The sequence below is a fragment of the Marmota flaviventris genome, chromosome 9 (assembly GCF_047511675.1).
Source record: "Marmota flaviventris isolate mMarFla1 chromosome 9, mMarFla1.hap1, whole genome shotgun sequence".
Classification (NCBI taxonomy): Eukaryota; Metazoa; Chordata; class Mammalia; order Rodentia; family Sciuridae; genus Marmota; species Marmota flaviventris.
In genome coordinates, this window is record NC_092506.1 from 16,895,412 (window position 1) to 16,905,261 (window position 9,850).

General features: G+C 36.3%; 1 pseudogene; it reads left to right on the forward strand.

The window, feature by feature from the left end:
* Positions 1 to 7,289: 7,289 nt before the first annotated feature.
* On the forward strand, positions 7,290 to 8,227 carry LOC114093760 (olfactory receptor 5W2-like; annotated as a pseudogene).
* The last annotated feature ends 1,623 nt before the right edge of the window (positions 8,228 to 9,850 follow it).

A 9,850-nucleotide genomic window follows, 5' to 3' on the forward strand; every position in this document is an offset into this window, starting at 1 on the left:
AAAGACAGATAAATTATATTGTTCATAGCATCAGATCATGAAACAGTCTTCAAGCTGTAACTCCTGTATGTTTGTTGTGGTACTAGGGGGTAAAACCAGAGGTGTTCTACCTCTGAATGACATCCCCAGCCAATACTGATGCAAGTTGTAAGTAAGTTGCATAGGTTGGTCTTGAACTTATGATTATCTTGTCTCAGACTCCCAGGTCACTGGGATTACAAGTAAAGGAGTGTTCACCTAGCTAGTCAAAATCCAGTTGAAGATTCTAGCCTTAGATCATGTTTATGTATCTCTGTCCAGTCACCCTAGGAGTTAGTACTCCTGACTCTGCCTTTCTTTTTGTTTAGAGCTTAGTAGAGGCTTCTCCAAGACCACTCCCCCGAAATCATATCATCACCTGAATAAGCTGCTTGCCCCAAAATACACTAGAAACTTTATTCCCACATTCTTAAAAAGTGAGTTCATTAATTAATCCCAGAGCACTTTTTTTATATTACCCATTGGGATCCAATCTCAAGGGCCATGGTTGGAATAGCAGGTTAAAAGGAATCAATATATATCTGTTGTAATAAATCCATGCATTTCAGAGAATATTTTTAATTGTTTTTCAACTTTCTAATGCTGGTTCAATACATATTTTGCTCTATGCTCTAGCTAAAACCATATATAAACTCATAAGCTGACACACATACTAATGAATTTTTCTGCTCAGGTTCCTTTCTGCATGACCACAGTTTTATCTCTTCTTGCTTAAGTAAATTCTGCTTTGTTTACTTTTCCCTTCCATGATTATCCATGAATATTATCCTTCAAAATTTATGAGACAAGAACCTAGAGGAAATTGGTGAAGCATGGAGTCTAGTCTCATGTCAAAAGTCCAGTTTCACTAAAACTGGTATTTCAAAGATAGAAAATTAACCCAACCCAGTGACCTGTTGGTGGCTGTATTGAAAGATACAAAGCAGTTTCAACCTCTCTTCCCACACAGAGAGAGACAATCAGCCTGTGCAGTCAGGTGATGCAGGTTATTTCAGATGACTCCTTTTCAGTCCCTGAGATTAGGAATATGGTCCAAGTTGCCCCAGAGTGAGGCAAACAGAGAGCAACTTGAGGTCTCATATAGAATTCACTCTATGCTTGTCCACCAAAAAAAAAAAAAAAAAGTTGCCCTCACAAATTTTGATGCTAAATGTACTCAAATCCATGGCACACAATCCATGTTTTCCAGAACCCTGGACAATACATACAGATATAAAAAAACAAAAACTACGAAGGAGAAGCATTAAGTATCAGATGAGCACACCAGGCACCACACCAGGTGCTCATATGTTAATCCCAGGAAATACACCTGGAATAGATACCTTGCTTGGAAAGACCCTGAAAAAAAATCTGTTGGAGAATTTTGGCATAAATAAGAATGATACAGTTTGTATTGAAGAGAGAAGCAAAAGGGGGTCCTAACAACCTCCTACCCTATGTGATACATGTGTACAAGGTAGTCCAAACTCTCCACAGAATATAATAAAGTAAAATTTTACTCTGTATGGATTCCCAGTTTTCCCTGCACCATTTGTTGAAGCACCTGTCTGTTGTCGAATGTATGTTCATGGCACTTTTATAAACTATGAAATAACAATATTTATTTGGGTTTTTCTCTTTGTCTTTATTCTGTTCCATTGTTCTTCATATTTGCTTTGGTACCAATACCATGACTGTATTTATTACTGTAGTTCTGTAGTATAATTTAAGGTCTTATACTTAGATGTTTCCAGCTTCGCTTTTCTCATTATGGATTGCTTTGGCTGTTTGGGACCTCTTGTTCTTGCAAGTAAATTCATGACTGCTTTTTCTATTTCTATGGAGAACATCGCTGCATAATGGCTCAGTGCCTCACTTTGAATTCCTGCTGTAGTGGTGAGTGCCTATAATTGTACTGGGAGGCTCATGCAGGAGAATACCAAGTTCAACCCAGTACATGGTGTAGACAGTAGACACTGTCTCAATATGAGAAGAGTTGAAAAATGCAGCTTAGTGTTAGAATGCCCCTCGGTTAAATCTGCAGTTTTGCCCTCACTGTTGTTTCCTACTGATCTTATCTAGTTTCATTATATTGAAAATATTTTTCTGAGAAGATAATATTATTTTACGGAAGATAGTAGACCATCTTTGTACCAATCTCCAAGCAAGAGGTTGTGCTATTATGTCTCCTAAATTCAGAATCTCATACTATTGCCAAAAGTTGGATCCTTGTCCCTAATGCCAATTTAATAAGATGGACACAGTTTTGAGAAAAAGGAAAATGAAGGTTTATTGGTTTGCTAGCAAAGGAGAAACACAGGGGACTTCTGTCCCAAAGTATGTATTTCTACCCATTTGGTGGAATAAGGAGATTTTGAAAGAACTCATCAAAAGTTGCATTCCAGGTGTATTCTGGTAATGGGTCCTGGGATCCTCTGATGGTATGATAGATAATCACGTCTTAGATCCTCTGGAAGATATTTCCCTCCTGTGGTAGGTAAATTCAAGGACAATTGACTAGGGTAAAAAGTAATACTACTGTCTCCCTAATCTTGTGAAGGAGGTGGAGAGGGAAGAAGAAAGAAAAAAAAATTAATACCAATAAAAACAAACAAAACATCTTTTTAAAAAAAATAAACTTCAGAGCAAAAACAGCAATATTCAAAGGGTGAGTAGACCTCTGTTACATTTCCCCACTGTCAATTTCTACCTTCCATTTCTGTGGAAAGATGGATGACAGATATCTCCAAGCTGTTTCCTGCTGAGAGTGGGAGATGGAAGGCTTATTTATTGTTGTCATTCTTTAATCCTGTGTTTAATTGCGTAGTTGCAAAGGGAAGAACAGCAACAGAAAAGTAAATGGAAAGATACATACACAGAGGCAATGATGAATATGATAGTAAGAATGAGGTGGAGGAGACCTAATAAAATACACTGAATCCCTCTTGGTATCCAGGAGAAGAAGCCAGAGAATCAATCAATTGGGCCTTTTTACATCACTTACAAAAATGTTGTGTGGTGGTCAAGAGTTTATTGTAGGCAGGTTGCTTGTTGCCTGATCTTTTCAATACCAGTCTCCACTTGTGAAGAGGTGTAAACATAAATTCAGCAGGGGATGGGGTTGTAGCTCAGTTGTAGAGTACTTGCCTAGCACATGTGAGGCCTTGGGTTTGATCCCCAGCACTATATGAAGATAAATAAATAAAATAAAGGACTTAAAATAGATAAATAATAGCTATAGCACAAACTCCCCCTTGCTCATCTAACAGACAGTCAAAAGCCAGGCAGTTATCTAAAACTACTTTGGCCAAGGAGTTCAGGGAGGTTTGTCAATTTGAAAGGGATAGAGCTGTTTCATTGGCCAGTGTGATCAAAGTTTTGGACAGATTTTGGAGGACCCAAGGATGGGCCCCAACACCCCATCAGGGTAATAAAGTATAGCCAAAGAAATATTTACATGCATCAGGAATCCCCCTGGGAGGTCCATGGCCAACTTACTAAAGATGTTTATAGAGCTTATCCAATGGGCAGATACATTTAAGGACTGAATTGAGAATGTTGTTGCTAAATTTTTAAAATAATATAGGGTGCGAGTTGTAAAGTTTCTAAGGCATTCAGTAGCCCATGATTATTAATTTTAAAAACATATGTCCTGTAGCAGCACAGAAGACCAGTTTTTTTTTTTTAAACAGAAATCCAGTGGGTCCCTAATTAGAAAGTAGTCCCCAACTTTAAACTATCCTATGCATTCCACCCAGGAGTAATCTGGGAATAATCTGGGAAGGATAATCAGTTACTGCTGTAATTTTCTCTATAAAAAGTTGGGTAACTTTTTGTACACACAGAGGTAGTCATTCTTGTTAATGAGGGGGTCTCATTTTAAGATGCTCTGGAATTTGTATTCTCCTGTAGACCAGGTCTTTGTATTTGAGGCAATACAAGGAAGAGTGAGACAGGGAACACCGGAAACAGCATCATCTGGATAATGCATAACTGGAATCCAATAAATTATGGTGTGGGCTTGAAGGTCCCATATTGGTGTCCAGTCTGCATCTGGGATTCAAATAAAGTTTGTAACTGGATATACAAAGGGGTCACCATGGTCCACAGAGGATTAGGCCCTGGGAAGATGAATTCAGCAATCAACAACTGCATGAGTTGAGAGGGTCAAGTTCTGTGCTACTCTGACCAAACTGTTGTCCTCCCTAGAGAGGGAACAGGAGAAAAAATAACAATAAAAACATAAAATTTCTCATTGTGATTTCCTGAGCAGGTATTTTAAGTCCCCTATGGGTTGTCATGTTTGTGTGGGAAAGGTAGCTTCAGGTAAGTCTCTTGGGAACTTCTTCATTCTAGTGTGGAGGGCCCAGGTTTTTATTTCAGCAATGTTTAGAGAGGTGTGAGTTGTCAGAAGCACATCATAACATCCTGTTCATTTCTCTCCCAGTTGTTGCTCTGGTCCCTGTTTTTTCCAAGCCTCAAGTAGCACCTGGTCCCCAGACTGGAAGGGATAAACAGTGACTTCAAATTAAAGGCAGCCTGAAAGAAGCATACTCATGCAACATTAGTTAATATTCGAATGATCTGATGTACAGATTGTTTGAGTCTAGTTTCTCCTGCTCTCACCACATATTCCCCTTTTCCCTGGGGTGCTAAAGGGTCTCCCATACACTATTTCTTAGGGGTTTAATTTGAGCCCACTTCTGAGGCCACCCATGTTTGGAGGAGAGCAATTGGCAATACCTTATCCCACTGCAGATGGATTTGTTGGCATAATTTAGCCACTTTTTTTAAAGGTGTGGTTTATTTTCTCTGTTTATCCTGTAGATTGGGTTCTCCAGGATTCATGCAGTTTCCATTGAATATCTAGTTTCAGTGCCTTGTTTCTCATGTACATATAATCTGAATTCCTTTTTTTTAAGTCAGGTAGGCCCAGAGCAGGGGTTGTCATAAGGCTATGTTTTAATTTTTCAAAAGCAGCTTTACATTCTAGGATCCAGAAAAGATTCTATTTCTGTCCCTTTCAATGCTCATACAAGAGTTTTGCTGTTAGTCCAAAATTAGGGTCCAAATATGGCAGAATCTGGACTTTCCCAGGATCCATGTAATTGCCTCTGCTTCCGGGATTCTCTCAGCTTCAATATAGTCAATTTTCCATCTGACATCAACTTCAGGTTCCTTGGCTAATTTGGAATATCAGATAGGTGAATTGTAGTGTGTAAATTTGAGCATTTTTAGTGGACACCTTATATCCACATGAGGCTAATTGGTTCTGTAGTGTAATAGTATTTGAAAGACAATGTTCATAGTCTAGATTGGCTATAAGCAGTCCATCCACATATTGTCAAAGGGTTCCTTGATCCAGCGGTAACCCTCGCAAGTCTTTTGCCAGAATCTCATTAAACAAAGTGGGAGAGTTCTGAAAACCCCGAGGAAGGACAGTCCAACAATACTGGGTAGTAACTTTGGTATTTGTGCAGTTATTCAAAAGAAAACAGCAATTGTATGTCCTTTCCAGGGGGATACAAAAAAAAAATGTTCTGCAAATGGAGAGTACACAGCCTTACAAATATAGCCAAATTCACAGATGTGCTTGCTTTAAAGAGTGAATTGTATATTATATGAATTATATCTCAATAAAAAGCATTTAGATGGTGAAGGACAGTGCTACAAAAATGAAAGAAAAGATGAATAACAGAAAGAAATTGGAAATTATTCAACAAGGTGATGTTAGTTTTACTGAATCTGCTTCAGCTGGACAAGGATAATGCCCATTATATTTTATAATGTAAATTATGCACATTCTATGTATTCCTAAGGACAAATTCACTTGCATTTATCATCTGACATAAACCCTTCTGTGAATATTTTCAAGATTTCATTTCAACATTTACTAAAGATGTTCATGTATTCACAAGGGGCAACACAGAACCAGAAACATAATTACATGGTTGCATAATTTCAAAACCTGAGGGAAGTAGCTTCATAATGTTTAAGTCCCAAATGCTGCCTGTTATAATACAATGATACTGCTCAATACTCAATTATCAAAGAACAGCTCATCTGAGTTAAGATCCTGAGTTTCCAAACTTAAACTGTAGGTTAAAAATTTGACCTCTTTGGAAAAAAATGGGAGTTTTGTAAATGAATTGCTTTATGACCTCTTATGTAGTTTCATGAATTCTGAAGTCTAAAATGATTAAAAATAATCTATTCTTAGAACCAGATAACTCTAAGTGAACTTGATAGCATTGACAAAATAATATTACATTTATTTTATTTATATATAGTATGATAAGCAAGCCTTTATTTTATCAATGAGTAGGGATACAAAGGAGTGTAAGGTTTTTAAAAATTTGTTTGATCACTTAATTAATTGATCATAGAAGCCCCACAGTAAAAAGAAAGCATATAAATAAAAAAAAATACACATATCTATTCTCCACTGTTCACTTAGTGCAATTAATAATCATACACAATTGCACAAAGATTACATATTCATAAATGCACACATACTTTTAAGAATTCTATGTATGTATAAACTATTAATTGTCCCTCATCCTGTTTTCAATTTTTAAATAAATATGTACTTTAAAAATCTTATATAATGTAAGTTTATGTGTTAAACTATGAGGTTTCCATCATTTCTGTTTGAGAATTATGTTTTCAATGATCAGGAGGACTTCCCCTTTCTCTTTTAATCATATCTAAAATTGGGTAGTGAGCCTTATGTCAAAAGGAAAGGAAAGAACACTTACATTGTGTCTCATCAAATACTAAAGAGCACATAGACCAAGCATAGTACTCATTGTTTCTAGAACTCACACAATGGTCTTTAAAACCAATCACTAGATTTGATCTTGTAAAAATCGCAACTTCTTTTACATCTAGATAGCAAATATTTAATTCTTTGTATCAATGCCTAATCTTCATAGAAAATCTAAGATTATGTTTATGAAGTATTATTTTAAAGATTGACTGAATTTTGAGTGTATCAAATTTATTTCACAAAAAAAATTAAAAATAAGATTCAGAGATATTAAATATGTAGAAAGTCATATACCTAATGAATTACAAAATTTCTTTCCTGTCATCTATTTATGTCTTACTGTCAAAAGCATGCCATATCTTTTTGTAGAGTAGAACACAGGTCTTTATATTTTTCTTAGCATAAAAATTTACAGATACAAATTGTGTTCCGTCCTATTTATATAGTGCTGGTAAAAAATAATTGAATAAATATTTATCATGTTTGAACATCTAGACAAGAGAGAAGAATGGACAAGAAAAATTGTTCATCCTTTAATTCATTCATTTTCTTCGGAATTACTATTAATGCTGACCTCAAAGTGACCCTTTTCATCATGTTTCTCGTGGTTAACCTCATTAATATTCTGGCAAACCTTGGTATGATCTTCTTAATCAGAGTGGATCCCCAGCTTCACACACCAATGTACTTTTTCCTCAGCCACCTCTCTTTCTGTGACCTCTGCTATTCCACAGAAGTTGGACCCAAGATGCTGGTCGACATATTTTCCAAGAAAAAATCAATTCCGTTCTTTGCATGTGCTGTTCAGTTCTTGACCTCTGTATCTTTGCAGATTCTGAGTGTCTGCTGCTGACAGTGATGGCCTTTGATAGATACAAGGCCATCAGCAACCCCTTGCGCTATGCAATAGACATGTCCACTAAGGTGTGTTCACTGTTCATGGCTGGGGTTTACCTCATAGGCCTGGCAGATGCTTTGATACACAGGACATTAACATTCCGCTTATGTTTCTGTGGGTCTAAGGAGATTAATCATTTCTTCTGTGATTTACCTCCACTTTTCCTCCTTTCCTGTTCTGACATACAAGTCAATGAGCTGGTCTTATTCACGATTTTTGGATTCATTGAACTGGGTACCATTTCTGGAGTCCTGGTCTCTTATTGCTACATCATCTCATCGGTCTTAAAGATCCGCTCTGCTGAGGGGAGGCTCAAAGCTTTCTCCACCTGCACCTCCCACCTAACTGCAGTTGCAGTTTTCCAGGGCACCATGCTCTTTATGTATTGCCGGCCAAGTTCTTCCTACTCTTTAGATCAAGATAAAATGAGCTCATTGTTCTACACTCTTGTCATTCCCATGTTGAACCCTATCATTTATAGTTTATGAAACAAGGATGTGAAAGAGGCCCTACAAAAACTTAAAAGCAAAAGGTGGTTTTAAATAATTTTGCTATCTATACGTATGCATATTTATTTAAAGTGATTGTTTTTGCAAATTGTATTTCATGATATGCAAGAAACAAAATTATAATACATCATTTAATTTAATAAAATGTGCATTTGTATTAAGGAATTATTATTAGAACATGTGTCAGATGTCCATGTTTCATTACTGTCATGTTTCAATTTTTCTCTTGAATTACAAAATGGTGTCCCATTTTGTAGACAATGTTTCTGAGCCTTTTATGTTCCAACATTTCATATATTCAATTTTTCATTGAAATTCAATTTCATGAAGATTTAGAAAATGCTGTTGATAATTGACTTTTTGCACACTTAAGCACTTTGATTGCTACTACAAATGCATTAGTTTACTTACAGATGACTCCTATATTCTAATGGAAGTAACAAACATTAATTAACTGAGAACAGAAAAAATTCCCAGTGAACTCAAGACATTATATAAATATATAAAGAGATATAATCCACAGAGGAATATGTAAATTCAGGGTGCAGGAAGAAGTCTTAGATCAAAAAGATGTTGGTGAGTGGAAGGTTTTCTAGTGGAGGGTTTAACAATAGAGAAGTTTTGAGGTATGTGAATCTATAACATTGGAGAATCCAAACAGGCTGGGATATTAAAAAAAAAGTAAAAAGTGTTTGATATATAAAAGCACATGTTTGCTAAAATTGTCAACAATCAGATTCCCATCAGTTCCTCCAGGAAGTTTTTCATTGCTTTGTCCCTATACTTGGACTTGAAACAAATGGCATTAAGCACTCTTGTCACCATATCAGGTTTTCATATGTTAATTCTAGGAAATCCTAGAAAATATCCCTGGGATTGATATCTTGCTTGGAAAGACACCGAAAAAAACAAAAATGTGGGAAATTTTGGCTTAAATTAGAGTGATTCAGGTTGTGTTGAAGATAGAAGGAAAGTGGGGTCCTATCAACCCCTGCCCTAGGTGGGAAGTGTGTACTAGGTAGTCCAAACTGTCCAGAGAATATAACAAAATTAAATTTCATTTCGCTACATATGGATTTCCAGTTTTCCAAGCACCATTTGTTGAAGAGGCTATCTTTTACCCAATGTACGCTTATGCTGCTCTTCTCTAGTAATAGATAACTGTATTATTTGGGTTTGTCTGTGTGTTTTTTATTCTATTCCATTGTTCTTTATGTCTACTTTCATACCAATACCATGATGCTTTTGTTACTATAGTTCTTTAGAACAATTTAAGGTCTGGTATTTAGATGCCTCCTGCTTCGCTTTTCTCTCTAAGGATTGCTTTGGCTATTCAAGACCTTTTGTTTTTCCAAGTAAATTCATGATTTTTTTTTCATTTCTATGGAGAATAACATTGTATCTTGGCTCAAGACCTCACTTTGAATGCCAGGTGCAGTGGTCCCTGTCTGTAATTCTTCTGCTCAAGCAGGAGAATTGCAAGTTCAACCCAGGATTGGTGACATAGAGAGATTATCTCAAAATAAAAAGAGTTGAGAATGTTCAATCCACAGTCTTGCCCTCTTGTTTCCTACTGATCTTGTCTACTTTCATTATATTGATGATATTTTTCTGAGATCATTCTCTCTTACTGAAGAGAATAGACCATCTTTGTAC